The sequence below is a fragment of the Suncus etruscus genome, chromosome 8 (assembly GCF_024139225.1).
Source record: "Suncus etruscus isolate mSunEtr1 chromosome 8, mSunEtr1.pri.cur, whole genome shotgun sequence".
NCBI lineage: Eukaryota > Metazoa > Chordata > Mammalia > Eulipotyphla > Soricidae > Suncus > Suncus etruscus.
Window position 1 is genome coordinate 79413423 of NC_064855.1, and position 16377 is coordinate 79429799.

Below are 16377 nucleotides of genomic sequence, written 5' to 3' on the forward strand. Positions count from 1 at the left end.
TGCCTGCGCTAGCCTCTGACGGATAGCTGTTAGATCCTCCAGCATCCCATATGTTTAGATCCTCCAGCGTCTCATATGGTTCCCCAAGCCAGGAGCCATTTCTGAGTACATAGCCAGGAGTCATACCTGACCGTCACTGGGTGTGGCCAAAAAACAAAAAACAAAATGATGAGAGGTGTTGGGTATGGTGCAGTAACAAAACATACATAATACATAATAAAAGTATACATAATACATAATACTACTGTAAATCATGAAACAATAAAATTATACATGGAATATATATTTATAACCAACATAACTTCCAAATTCTAGTAATATCATTTATTAACGCTTTCAGCAACTTTTGTTTTGATTTGTTTGGGGGCCACACCTGGCTGTGCTCAGAGTTTACATGTGGCTCTCAGCTAAGGTATCACTCCTTTAGCAGGCTCAGTGGACCATATAGGACATTAGGGATTAAACTCAGGTCAGCTGTGTGCAAAACAAATGCCCTCTCCGCCGTGCTGTTCCTCCGGCCCCAGAACAACTTTTACCAATTATTTAATTGCACGCAATATATGAGCCAGCATAAGTACACTGTAGAGATGATACATACCATGCTGAGAAAACTTTACTATTAATTTCTTTTAATTATCGAGAAAGCATGAAAAGAAAACATCCATCTTTTACAGAATAAAATCTGAAACTTAGAAAATAAAATAAGCTGACTATAATCAAAGAATTAATAAGTGCTAATTGGATTTTGAATTGTGACAGTTAGCATCAAATATCTTAATGTTACAAATTTGGTGGTGTTAGAAACTAAAGTACAGAATGAAGGTATCATAGTATTTGTCTTATGTTTGTATAGTCTTTCTGGGTTATTATGATTTAAATAATAAATAAATCAGGGACATCCACATATTCTTTATAGCATGTGATAGATGACTACTGAAAAACGGTAAAGTAAAAAAATCAAGTTTGGATGGTTTATTTCTGCCATATATCATTTGGCTAGAATGTAATTATACTTTATAAACTGAGTTGTGGCTAATATTATAAGTCTGGATCATATCCTAAAAGTAGATGGCAGCAATGAAGAATGTAAGGTATCAGATAGTATAAATAAACACTTCCTCTTCAAGAGTACACCATAAAATTGAAGCAATATTGCTGGAGAGTTTGTATAGTGATGAGGGTGCTTGCCTTGCACAAGAATTACCAAGTTCTATGCCCAGCACATATTGTCCCTTGAGCCACACTTGGAGGGAACTCTGTGTGTAAAAGCAGGTTTAAGCTCTGAATATTTCTGGACTCCACCATGAAATATAAGCAATAAATAAATTATGTATTGGATGAGACTATAAATTTACCAAAGAAAATTCAGTCAAATAAAGATGTACTGTCCACATATAAACATACACAATTATGTACATTTCCAGTATTCTTTCTCTTTTTATTTTAGGCTTATATGTTACTTGAAATAAAAATTAAAAGAGGTAAATGGACATCCGAGAGGTAGAAAACAGTTTAAGATCTATGTCTTAAAAATTAACTTAATAAATAAACATCACAAACTTTAATTAAGGATAGTTATTATCATGATAGCCATTATCATAATTAAAAATTTATTGAGTCAGAGCTGCACAAAGCATGAATACTCACTTCAAGTATATTAGGTTTCTTAGATATGACATCAAATTTTAACATTCTGAAGCTTTTTAATTTGTAATTCTTTCAGTGTACTGAATTTATATACTCAACTTTCTTATTTATCTTTTCTTAACTGATTTAATTTCTTTTACATATCAGATATTTCAAGATTCACTAAAATGTCCTAGGGGTAAAGTAATAGAATTAGTATGATAAAGTTGTCAACAAACTGAGGAACATTTATATGCTTTTAAATAACATAGTTAATTTAAAATAGAGGGTCCAGAAATTAGTTTATGTGACCTGATTCATACTATGCACACAGAAGTTCTGTTCTGTGTATTAAGCAATATTTTTGTGATGAAAATGCAGAAATAAGTAACATAGTTACTTATGTTAAACTCATGGTATATTGGAAAAAAAGTTCAACATCATGATTATGTGGATATTTGTTAGATGATTTTATTAATCATGCACAGGTCCTAGTAAAGCAAAAAACTGAACTCAAGACAGCAGTCTAGAAACTTTCATAAAAGCTATTGCTTAAATTGAAAAAGATTATTAAGTATATGAACTTTCTCAAGTGAAGAAACAGAGTAAGAATATCTGGAAAATAACTGACTTTTTCAAAGATGCTACTTAAATACAAATATTTCTTGAAAATTCTGAAAAGGAAGACAAAGCTCTGAAGTACAAAAACAAGAATTTAAGTAAAACGATTAAATTTAAAGTTTCAAATGAGGCTATAGTAAAAAAGAAAAGATTGAAACCAAAAGCACTAGCCTAAAGGAGCCACAACTTTTTCAAGAAATATTTGTATTTAAATAGCATCTTTGAAAAAGTCAGTTATTTTCCAGATATATCTCTGAAAAAAATCTGGGTGCTTATTTATTTTGTAAGACTATCTAAAACACTGAACTACCATATTATAGTTAGACATACTCTTACTTTTTGAAGGTTTTGAGAGCAAAAACTCCAAAGAAAATCACAATTCCAATATGCTACATGTTATTTTTGCAGGTACTGATATTTAGAAATGAATAATAGAAAATTTCCATTTCTTAATCTGTCAATGTGCATTTTGTACTTTCCTGTAGTATCTCAAAAAGGCAATATATTCCCCGGCATAGAATATGAGCAGCTTCACCTTCCTGGTATGAAATGAAAGAAATGAATTTCTGAAAATGAACAATTTAAAATATTTCTACAGAATGGTGAATGAATCTGATGTCAATACAATTTTCTGTTGAAATCATTTTGTCCTAGTTTATCAAAATCAATATTTTAAACTACATTTATGTCTCTGACATTTTATTTTTTAAAAAATATGGAAATTTATATTCTTAAAAAACCAAATGAATAACATTTCCATATTATTTAAATAGAAAGCTTTGTGTCAGGTTACTTTTACAGAAATTTTCAAGTTCCTCACCTAGGTATGTATGACTATTTTTTTAATGTAAAAACTGATAACAATTCCTCTGAAATATAATCTGAAATAGCATCAGTTGATATGGGTGGCACAATCAGGATGAAAGGGAAAAAAGAGAAGATGGAAGGGGAGGAGGAAGAAGGAAGGAAAGATGGAAGGAAGGAAGCAAGGAAGTAGATAAGATAAAGAATAAAGAAAGGAATAAATAATCGTGGTACTGGGTTGCAGCGATAGCACATTCGTAGGGCGTTTGCCTTGTAAGAGGCTGCCCAAGACAGACCTGGGTTCCATCCCTGGCGTCCCATATGGTCCCCCAAGCCAGGAGCAATTTCTGAGAGCATAGTCAGGAGTAACCCCTGAGCATCACTGGGTATGGCACAAAAACAATAACAACACACACACATACATACACAACACACAGACTCAGATTGAACAAATGGAGAAAGAGCAAATACCAGGCCAGGCCTTCTGGAAACATTCTTAATGGTCGTCATATGCCCCCCTGGACATGGACAATTGTTTAACCACTTTATCTCAGAATTATAAGGCTATAATATTAACTCCTGAGGATCATTTACCACTGATCCCAGCCATAATGCCATAATGCTTTGAGAAGGCCTTTCTTCACCACTGACCCTCCACACATTATTTTCTTCTACCTTACTTTCCCAATAAGTCCTCTATAGATCCTCACTCAAACCAAACTGAGAATAAATGGTTTATAGGGTAGAAGTCCACCATGTTCTCTGGGTATTAACATGTGGATAAAACTCTATTTTAGTGTTTTTTTAAGCATTAACCCTTGCAACTCAAGAAAGTGGTTTTTGAGAATCAAGCAACTGAATCTGGTTTAGAGACACATAAAAATGCATATACCCTTTGGTATAAAAAAATTCTGAGTAGCAGCTAATGCTATTCTAAAATTTGAGACATTACACAAGACTTAAATAGATTTAAAAATTTGTTGAAATTAAAAATTCACTTGCTTATTTTTGTACTTATACCTTTATATTTAAAATCATTATTAAATAATAATATTTTATCTTATATTATCTTTAAATAGATAAAGAGTTTATATAATGCAATATCTGTGTACCTATCCTAACTTAAAGAAAAATATGTAAGGACACAAGTAGTCTTCTAGAAACTATTCTTTATTTTTTGTAACTTAAATTCTTTATAAATGTTCTCAGATATAAAGTATTGTTCATTTTCACTTCAAAACCTTACTATCAATATTTATATAGTTGTTAAATTGAATCTTGAAAATTAAAGTATTTTTTTTATTTAGCATTTAAAATTATGTTTGACAAAATGATTGTAACTGCTTACACAGAAACTCAATTGGAGCACCAGCTAAATACTCTCCCTTAAATCTATTAGTAACTTAATCATCTTGGCCAGTATATAAAACAATTTTAATTATTACACACTTGGTTTAAAGATAATTTCCTCATTGACTTCATGAACTATTAGCTTTTGTTTTAAAGTTTCCATAAATAGTTTTTCAAAAGATACAAAAATAATAAAAAGCTGTATTTCAAAGAGTTCATCTTGCTCTTTGTAGGATAAAATAACTGTACATCTCACAAAGAATGAAGTAAATTGGTACTTTGCTATTTAATACACTTCTATATTAACCTAACCCTATCTGTACACATTGATTGGAACATTGTGCTGTGTGTTCTTTACAAATGGCTCAGAATAAATGACCCTGCTGAGCAAGTTATTATGAAATAATTTAACTAGAACATAGATTTTCACTTGTTAAAAATAGAAGATTATTCAGATGAGAACTAATAAGACTGCAATGACATTGAACAGATTAAGATAAAAGACAATTTCATAAAAAGATGAAAAGAAATAAAAGAGACAGGAAAATAATCTTTCTGTTACATCGGTTAAGGTTTATTAGCAACCAACAAGCAACTTCTCAAATTATTTTTATGGGAAATGTTACCACATATTACAAATAAATTAATCTGTATACATATCTGTTTTATATCACAAGTAGGAATGGAAGCAAGAAAATAAAGGATGTTAATAGTATGGAGTCACTCTTTCTAAAACATTCAGATAGGCTTTTTCAAAAATGTCCACTTTTTTTTTTATTAATAGTTTATTTTAACCAAAGTGGATTACAAGTCATTCACAGTAGTATTTTAGGTGCACAGTGACATTGAATCAGGGGCAGTCCCACCACCAATGTTGTCCTCCCTCCACCCTTGTTCCCAGCATGCATTCCATATCACCCCTCCTTTCCCCCCTGGGCTGCTAGAATAAGTAGTCCTTTCTGTGTCTAGCTTGCTGTAGATTGGGTATCAATACTGTTGTAGTTGGCATTAGATTTGGTGTTTAAGTCTGATCATTTTTAATTATACTCAATGTTTATATGACTGTTTGGTTTGGTACCCTCCATCATTTCCCCCTTAATTTGTAAGACAGAACAAGATGGTTCAAGTTATGTGGTTTTGTTTAAAGATAAGAAAAAAAAGAAGGGGGCAAAAATTCAAACAAGCAAAAAACAGGAGGAGTCCTTCTAAAGACTATAAATATCAGTTTAAGACAAGAAAGGGAAAAAGGAAGGAAAACATAAAAATAATACAAAAAATTAACCCACAAAAAGACAAAAACAAACAAACAAACAATAAAAAAAATCTGAAAAGCACCACAGCAATAAAGACAACAACCAAATACTAACCATGGTCCTGAAATAAAGACGCATCAAAGCACAGGGAAAAAAATGCTAAGAAAAGAAAAAAAAAAAGTAAGCAACAACAATTACAAAAAAATTAAAAATTTTTAATTTGTGCTATTCTTTTTTGCATAGGCACAGTAAAAATTGGGAAGATAGAAAGGGAATTCCCTTGGCCTAAGAGATACAGGGTTTCTCCACCCTTGAAGTACACTGTCATGGGTATAACTACAGGCTCTGTACATGCTCTTATACTCTCCCGTAGGTCCTTTTATGATGCCTGGAAGTTTTCCACTCCATCGTGGATAATAAAATCAGACCTCTGTAGCCAGCTTGTGATCTTAGTATTTGCACATGTCATAGAATGGAGTCTTTCTTTATAGTTCCAGAAGTTCTGTTCCATCACTGTTGTTTTAATCAGTCTTCTGTAGTTGGTGGTCTTGGTTTTTGCACCGATCCTAGGATGAAGCCTAGGATAGTCTTTCATTACGTTTTCAGAAGTTCTGCTCAGTTGCAGTTGTCACATTTAGACCTCTGGAATTAGAGATCTTGGTTGTTTTACAGATCATAGGCCAAAGCCTTGACTAGGGTCTCTTTTTATTGGTCCCAGGATACGTTCTGCCCAGTCATGGTGGTCACAGTCAGTCTTCTGTAATTCGCGATCTTGGCTTTTGCACTGATCAAAGGATGATGTGTCTTCTGATTTCATCTTATCGTTAGGTGTTGAGATTAGACAACCTACTCTTAGACCAAAGTGTTGCCATTTCCTCATTGTCAGGATGTCATACCAAAACTGGTGCATATTGGTGTCAGGGCAGTATTAAGAATGTCCCTAAGAGAGTTTGGTTCCTGGAGCTGTTGCAGAGAACTGTGTCAGTTCTATATCTGAGATCTAGGGTTCAGGGTTGGAAGGTCACTCTCCAATAGCATTGAGTCTAAGTTGGGACCACATGACATATGTTCAAGGTAGAAGATGACCCTGTATTGTAAAATGTGTGAGTTCTTATCCCTAATAGATAAGAACTTATTTCTATATGTAAAATTGCCCCTTCTTAGTATTCCTGTTCAAAAAGAAATGGTGCTATCTTATATTGCTGGTGCATTTGGGGGTGAGAATGTCAGGCTCCATCATCTCTGTGCCCTGGCTTTGACCTAAGCTTTAATGCCAAGCAGACTTTTTCTTGTAGGTTTTTGTACCAAGCAGAACCAAAACAGATAAAGTTAAGGAGAAGAAAAAAAAACAGGACAATATATATATGCATATACATACATAAAGGAAAAATAAATAAAAATGAGTTTAAAAAAAGTAATTAAAGGAACAAAGTGATGCAGGAGATTACCTTATATTTGAAGATAAATAGGTTAAGAGGCAGTGTTATAGAGGTCTTAAACTTATAAAGGAAATATAGGCTCCCTCATTGTCTTTTGAGATATTCTTCTGGGGGATGGAATACAGATATGTTTTCATCACACACCCTGGTCTTGTTGAGTTTCAGCAATGATTTACAGCAGAAAGGGCTTGGATAGAGTTCTTGCACTGGGGGTACTTCTGGAGCTGAATCTGGTATCAAACAACAGTTTACATTAGGAGGGAAGTGAGAAGGAGGGCCACAGAGCATGAGTCAGCAGAAGTGTTGGTTGTAGTTTCTTGTCAGGGGAGAAGAACAACCCAAAACCTATATATCAAAAAAGGCTTTGAGGATAAAATGCCAATGGCCCTAAAATATCTTTTTGTCACCATTGTCTCATACACCACATACTGAAATGTAGGATGCACAGTTCACAAAATTTCACATCATAGAAATTTACTTATATGTTGCATCACAGTTTTTTCAAGAATGAAAAACATTTAATGGTAGTGTGTATTTTTAGCAGCCATACTAAACAAGTGCTAATTAATAAAATAATTATAATAGAAGATCAGGATTAAAGATATAATAAAGCAAGCCAAGATATATTAAATCTTCAGAAGTTTAGTGCTGAATACACTTTCCTACTGGTTAATTTCTGGAGTTCTGAGATAAAAAATATAGAGTTAATGTTAAAATTAGCACCACTGATTTCCCCAAGGCTGTATTTAATATGCTTTTCCATTTTAATTAACATACTCCTCCAGAATCTATAGATGCCCTTCATTTATAATGCAAAATCCCAACAATAGATTTAATATTAATAAAAAGGCAGAAATGAAGTTTATTAATATCATATACATCTACATACCTGTGTTAGACATGTTGAATTATATATTATTTCTTATGCTGTACATAGCAATTCTAAAATTGGGGTAAATGCACCTTTGGGAATAAGAAAACTCAAGGAGCTTTATAACTTCCTCTAATTTTCTTCCCCAAATTAAATTTTTTTCTTATACAATCTACTATTCAGAAATTATGTTATAAAAGGTTAAAAGCTCTAGCAAGATATTATAGAAAATTATCCTTAATTAATACAACAAAAACAGAAAATTTCATGATCAGGAATCTTATCAACATTAAATTCAAAAGAAGATGGTCGAGTCTTTACTTGAGGTTTCTTTGTAAGTGAAATTTAGTGTCCTTAATATTATTGCCTAATAAGGGATACTTGAACTTTGAAAACCTTATAAAAAGTAATTCTTGGGCCAGAGCTGTGGCGCAGAGGTAGAGTGTTTGTTTGCCTTGCATGTGGCTGACCTAGGAGTGACTGCGGATCGATCCCCAGAATCCCTTATGGTACCCAAAGCCAGGAGCGATTTTTAAGCACAGAGCCAGGTGTAACCCCTGAACATCACCGGGTGTGCCCCCACTCCAAAAATGTAATTCCAAGCCTTGCACAAGGCTGATCTGGATTTAATTTCTGGCAAAGCCTATGGTAATCTAATCATTACAAGGAGTGATTCCTGAGCACAGATTCAGGAGTAAACCCTGAGCACTTCTGGGTGTGACCAAAAAACAACCAAACATTTAAAAATCCAACGTGTGTTCCCATAAATATTCATTTAGTTATTCTTTGTTTTATATCACACAACAATCAGTGAGGTAATTGTACAATCTTTGTGTGCAGACTATAAACATGAGGCGATTTCTCTGTTTAAGAAACACAGCTATGGAGGGATTATTCTATAGTAACTCATTTTACTAGAATGATGCAGATCCTGAGAGTAAAATTATCTTTACTATAATGCTCTGATATTTTATTTTATTCTCTTGAATAAATTATCTCTACACATTCCCCTATCAAAGAAACTGAAATCACAGTTTCTTATCATGAGTGACACTATTTAATTTGAGTCCAGCTCATTTTTTAAAAGGGATTCCCAGCTAGTATGCTTTTCAATGAGCACTTTGAAATTACATGTCCCATTGGGTAATGCATGGGTTATTTAGTGTTTACACTCTTACCCTAAGTACATGTAATCATTGTTGTATTTGTTTATATGACTAAATTGTATGTTTCTATCTCACCTTCACTTGGTTAATACAAACTAAATCTTACAGGATTTGAAATCTGTTTCTTGATACTTATTCCATTAAATTTTAATAGATTATAGCGATTTCTCTCTGGATAAGACTAATAACTTAAAAATCATTTATAATGGTTATGTCATTAAAATGAAAATAAGGGTGACAGTCTCTCAATCAAAATGAGATTTTGGACTTTACAATCCTATGCCATCTTTATATAATTGCAAATAAACTATTTTTATAGCTAAAGATGGGATTGCATTTAAAATTTAACCATAGAAGTAAAAATATTTATTCGACAACAAATTTTATTATTCTCCATTTCAGTATAAAACAGAGAAAACAAACATTATTTTATTATGCTCAATATTTTCCTTAGCAAACCTTGGATTTTGATTCCCTAAATAATAAACTCAGGGTACAAATCAAATTTCTAAATTAGAATTGGATTGTGTATAAAAATGCATTCTGTTTATTTGATTATGGAAATTAATTTACTGTTAGAAAAAAAAGGAAGCTATGGGAACCCTCATGGAGGTAAGATGACACTGGTAGTGGAATTAGAGCTGGAAAATATGTCGAAATATTAACTTTGAATAAATTTTTGAATTATGGTGTTTTTAGTCCTTTTTAAAATAGTTTAAGAAGTAAAAAATAATTTATAATTTATTTGTATTGAAATTGGGCTTTTCACCTCTTATTTCAAGTAATCTTGGTAGAAAGTCATATCAGGGCTAATATGTAATACAACAGGAAGGGTGTTTGCCTTGCATGGTTTAAATCCCCTGTATATCATGTGGATCCCGGACCATTGCGAGAAGTAATTCATGAGTTCATGAATTTACAAAAGTAAACCCTGAGCATCACTAGGTGTGGGAGGAAAATAAAACAGCAAATGAAAATAATAGCAAAAGAAGGCCACAATGATAACGCAAAGGTTTTAAATAAGATGCTTTCTTTGCACGCAGTTGACCCTACTCTAATCCCTATCAGTACCTATGTTCCCCTAATAATGTCAGGAATAACCTTTGAAAAATGAATATACCCCCCAAATTGTAAATAAATAAATAAAAGTAAATGTGAGATTTATTTGGGGGGTCCACACCCAGTGATGCTCAGGGGTTTCTCCTGGTTCTGCACTCAGAAATAGCTCCTGGCTTGGGGGACCATATGGGACACCAGGAATCTAACCGAAGTTCGTCCTAGGATAGCACTAGCAAGGCAGACACCTTACCACTCCTCGCCACTGCTCCAGCCCCAGAGATTTCTTTTTTCATTACTTTATTTAACACCATGGTTATAAAGTTTTTTTATAATATAGTTACAACGTTGTTCATGACTGAATTAAAGTGATGCAATGTACAAAAATCTTCAACCGTGCACACATTCCACCACCAACCAAAGTCCCAGTTTCCTCCCGCCCTTTCCACTGCCCTCTCTCCCTGACTGCATGCCTCTGTGCAGTTATTTCCCTCTCTCTTTATCTTCCTCTCTCTCTGTCTGTCTCTATGTCTGTCTGTTTCTCTCTCCTGATTCTTTTTCCCCTTTTAGATACTGTGGATTGCAATAGTGAATTACCGAAGAGGTATCATTCATATCACTTTATATCCTTTCAGTTCTTCAGAGTGATTATTGCCAATTATTATTATCATAATAGCCCATTCTCTTCTTTAACTACTCTCCCCTGCTATTTTTAGCAAACTTACTACCATGGTCTGGTCATGATGACCCTTAGCTCTATTGTGTCTGCATATTATTATCATGACCTCAAATCTCTCCTTAATGCCCTGCACAAAAGTCAAATCAAAATGGATTCAAGACTTTGATATCAGACCAGACCATAAGGTACATAGAGAGGAAAACATAGGCAGAACACGTCATGACATTGGACACTCCAGGCATCTTCAAAAATAAAACACCACTGGCCAAGTAAGTGAAAGCAAAGATAAGCAAATGGGATTGCATTAAACTGAGAAGCTTCTTAATCGAAAGTGGGGTATATAAATGTATATATACATGCATATATAGATATATATATATATCACAAATGAGTGTGATCAGTCTATGTATATCTCTCTACCTCTGACTCATTTTGTTCAGCATAATACTTTCCATATTCATCCATGTATAAGCAAATTTCATTACTTCATTTTTCCTAACAGCTGCATAGTATGCTATGGGTAGATGGTTTCTTTATCCACTAAAATGTTCTTGAGCCCTTGGGTTGTTTTCAGATTTCAACTAATGTGAATAGTGCTGCAATGAAATAGGAGTTCAATGAGCTTTTCTGCACTTTGTTTTTGGGTTCCTAGGTTATATTCCTAGGAGTAGTGTTACAGGAACACATGGAAGCTCAATTTCTAGGGCTTTTTTTTTTTTTAAGAAATATCCATATTATTTTACAAAAATACTGGAACAATCAACATTCCTACCAGCAGTGAATAAAATTTTTTTGTCCCCTCATCCTCACCAATACTATTTGTTCTTATACTTTGTAATGTGTGTCAGTCTCTGTGGTATTAGAGGATATCTAATTGTTGTTTTTAATTTGCATCTCTCTGATGGTTAGTTATATGGAACAATTTTTGTGTGCATTTTGTCCATCTTATTTCTTCCTTGAGAAATTCATCTTCATTTCCCCCCTCTTTTAGACAAGGTTAGACATTTTCCCCAAAGTTCTACAGGGTCTTATATCTTATATATGCCAAATAATAATCCTCTTATCAGATGGGTATTAGGTGAATAGTTTCTTCCATTCCATGAGTAGTCTTTGAATTCTAATCACCATTTAATGTTAAGAAGCTTCTTAGTTTAATGCAGTCCCATTTGTATATCTTTGTTTTCATTTGCTTGGCCAGTGGTGTTTTATCCTTAAAGATGCCTGGAGTGTTCAATGTCATGACATGTTCTGCCGATGTTTTGCTCTATGTACATTATGGTTCAGGTCTGATAGCAAGTTCTTTAATCCATTTTGATTTGACATTTCTGCAGGGCATCAAAGAGACTTTTGAGTTCACTATTTTGCATGTAGATGACCAGTTTTCCCTACATTAGTTGTTGAAGAGAATTTGTTTGTTTCATGTTGAGTTTCCTACCCTTTTATCAAAGATGAATTGATCATATACCTGATGATAAGTCTCAAGTTTTTAATTTTGGTGATATAAGAAAAAATTTTGTCAAAAATCTGTACATATATTACAAACATGAGATTAGAGAAGGAGTGAAGGATTAGAAGTATGAATTTGAATTTGTATTTTAGGGGCCAGAGAGATAGCATGGAGGTATGTGTTTGCCTTGCAAACAGAAGAACAGTGGTTCAAATCCCGACATTCAATTTTGTCTCTGAGCCTGGTGCAGCAGTGATTTCTGAGCATAGAGCCAGGAGTAACCCTGAGCGCTGCCGGGAGTGACCCAGAAACCAAAAAAAATTTGTATTATAGATATGAAACTAAGAAAATATTGATTTTGTTCCAAATATTAAAAAATGAGAAATGGAAAGAATAAAATTTAGAAGGTATGTAATGTTCTAGTTTCTTTTCATAATAGACTGATGCTTTCACCACTGTTTCCCATCTTCTGACAATAGTTAATCCAGAATAGAGTCTGTTATTATTTAGCCTTCTGCAATTAGTGCTCTATTAAGACTCCATTAAGATAATAGCAGTTATTCACTACAGTTTTAACTGAATACAGTATTTAAGTTCAGTCATATTTGCTCCTCTTGAAAATTACTATACACAAAAACTGCTTTTGAAGATCAAAATTAGGAAATTTAACAGCGAGAGTCATATTTAATAGCCTATTTTTTGCTGATTAATATGTCAGATTTTTGTTTTATGACGAGACTTATAAATTTTAGCAATAATTGAAAACATATTGAATGGCTTAATATGCTAATAATTAACATTTAGTGAACTGAAGTTGATTAGTAATTTCTCTTTCAAGTAGATACAACTATTAAATAACTTTTAAAGAAACACTGCTCATCAGTCGGGAAAATACATTTTACGGTAGTATAAATTTTCATGACTGAAAATTAAGGTTATCATTTCTATCCTAGAGTTAATTAATATACATTGGTATGGCCTATAATTCTTTAATGAATGCATCAGTATTCTTTTCTTTGTGTATTTGCTACTGCCTGAAAGAACATTTGTCTTGTTAAATTCTCATTAGCTCCATTTCTGACTTTACAACATATTTTATAGAACTAACAAAGACTTTAGAAGAATAGGATGGCATTTAAAAAATTGGGGACTCACATCCAGTAGTATTCAGGGCTAACTTCTATCCCTGTGCTAAAAGATTACTCCTGGCAGTACACAGGTGTCATATCTACTGTCAGGGTTTGAAGTGAGGTGAACTGTGTGCAAGGCAAGTACCTTATTCCATATACTATATTTATGGTCTAAAATTGCACTTATTGTGAGGATCACAACTAGCTGTGCTCAGATTGAGATCACTCCTGGCAATAATCAGGAGACCATATGCAAGGATGGGGCTCTATTCCCTATATACCATGTGCATGGCAAGCTGTCTTGCCTGCTGTAACATCTTCTCTTGGTCCAAAAGTACTATTTCAATCATTACAAAGTATTGAACATATCTCTTGTATGTGAAAGATAGTATTGGTAATATAAAAAGTATGTCTGTTTTGAATGTCCAAATGAGATGACCTCATCCATACTATTTCAGTATTAATGATCAATTAGGAATTACTGTTCAAATTGTCCTTAATATATTATCTTCTTTTTTTACTATAAACAGATTGTTTTTTCCTCATCTCCCTACCATCTCCGTTTGTAAAAAGAAAATCATATAGGAAATTTACAAGAATAATTATATTTTCTGCCATTTTCAGAGGTAACTCTTGTAGAATTCAGAATTTCTTAATGATCTGTTAGCAGTACATTTGATATTCATCACTGAAAAATAGCACCTTTTAATCCCCTGTAAAAGAATATAAATTCATCTTGAACATACACTCACAGCAACTAGCCAACATAAATTGTTTAATCATATCTGACCCCCGAACGCCTCTAGCACTTTTAAAGTATCTCACCCTAGCACTTAAAAACACTTGCTTCTGTGGTGTTGAGTTCATTGACTCTCCCTTGTTTCAGTAATTTATTTTCTTTATTGCAAAAATCTTGAATAAAATATTTCTTTTTCACTAACCTGATCTAATTTTTCTTAGGCAATACATATTGCTAATTAAGTTATTAGAACATTTTAGATATGGCTCTGAGTTCCTTCATATATCAATTAACTTAAACTGATGAGAATTTTATGAGATTAATGATTTCACTGTACTAATTTTTACCTCCTTACATAGAGGTGAAATAACTCACTCAGCCAGAGAACAGTGGGAAGGAAACAGACCTTGTCTATCTTCATGTACTTGGGCCCCACTGATAACCAATTTAATCATTCTTTTTTCTCTCGACTAATTTTAAGCATTGATTTTTACAGTTTCATAGCATTCATTCCCTCATTCAATTCTTATCTCTTTTTTCTTTATTAAAATATCTTTATTTAAACACCTGGATTACAAATACAATTATAGTTGGGTTTCAGTCGTCTAAAGAACACCCCCCTTCACCTGTGCAACATTCCCATCACCAATGGTCCAAATCTCCCTTCTCCTCACCCCACCCCCACCTGCACTCGAGACAGGCTTTCTACTTCCCTCATTCATTCACATTGTTATGATAGTTTTCATTGTAGTTATTTCTCTGACTGCAGTTATGACTCTTTGGTGAGCTTCATGTTGTGAGCTGGATGTTCCAGCCCTCCTCTCTTTTTTGTCTCTGGTAATTATTGTAAAAATGTCTTTTATTTTTCTTAAAACCCATAGATGAGGGAGACTATTCTGGATCTATCTTCCTCCCTCTGACTTATTTCACTCAGCATAATAGATTCCATGTACATCCATGTATAGAAAATTTTTGCACCTAGCAGGACCAGATTTTATTGATTCCTTTTTCTTTAGGTATTCACAACCTAGTACCATCAAGATTTTCACATTAAACTACCTTAAAATCCACCACTAATTTTGGTGAGATAAATTTGACATGGAATAGAGATACTGTAACAATAATATGCATTCACAAAGTTAACAATATTGTTTAAAAAAAGGCCAACCACAATAATCTGCAGCATTTTTTTCCAATTGTTCATTTTAAGAAACATTTAAGTTAGAAATTTAAACGCTCAAAATTTTTTTCCTGACTTCCAAACCATTAGCTAAATTTTTTTTTTTGATGTGTAAAAGACCGACTGGGATTACTTTGCCTACACCCACATTTCCCAGCCAGGTGAGTCCAGGAGGACAATAGCCATTGCCCTGGGGGCTCGGTGAATTCCTTCAGGCTGAAGAGTTTAAAAAGCCCTTTTTTTTTTCCTTCAGATAAAAAAAAAGTGGCCAGTGAGCCCAGTTTCTTTCTGGACTTAACAAATGGCAGGAAAGTTGGGTGATTGCAAAGTCCAGAAATTCTCCAGGGAAAATTTATCCTTGATGGCCATTGAGAAATCTGGAGTTTACAATCTCCGACACCCTCTGCCATGTCCCTAGAATAACAAAACCGGCTTAACACACAATTTCTGACCTGAGGATTTATGAGTCGGATTTAGAATTGCCACGAAGGCGGACAGACAAAGGAGGCAGTCAGAGAGGAATCAAAGGAACAATCAGAGGCACAACTATAAAATTCACAGATTAATTCTCGACTGTAAATACCAACAATAAATCCAAGACAGACAGCAATGCCAATAACAACCAAGCTGGTTGAGCTCCACAAATCACAGGCAGACAACCTCTCCCAGTAGCCCAAGAATGTCTTCCCACTGCTTTTAACAACCTCCTGGGGCGCCTCCAGGGTCATGACCTATAGCACCAGAGCCCGTCAGCTCGCTACTACTTGGATTCCTCGTTGAGTAGGGGACTTGAACCCTCAGCCACAAAGTCTGCTACTACTCAAATTCCACATCAAGTAGGGAACTCTTAATTCCACCCGGAATCCACGTCGAGTGGAGACTCTCAAGCCCTCAATCACACAACCATTTCCCTATTTCTATTTCCAACTCACATCAAATCACAACCAACAACACACGATATACTGCTAGTTTTCAACACACATTAAATTACAACCAACAACACAGGACACACTGCT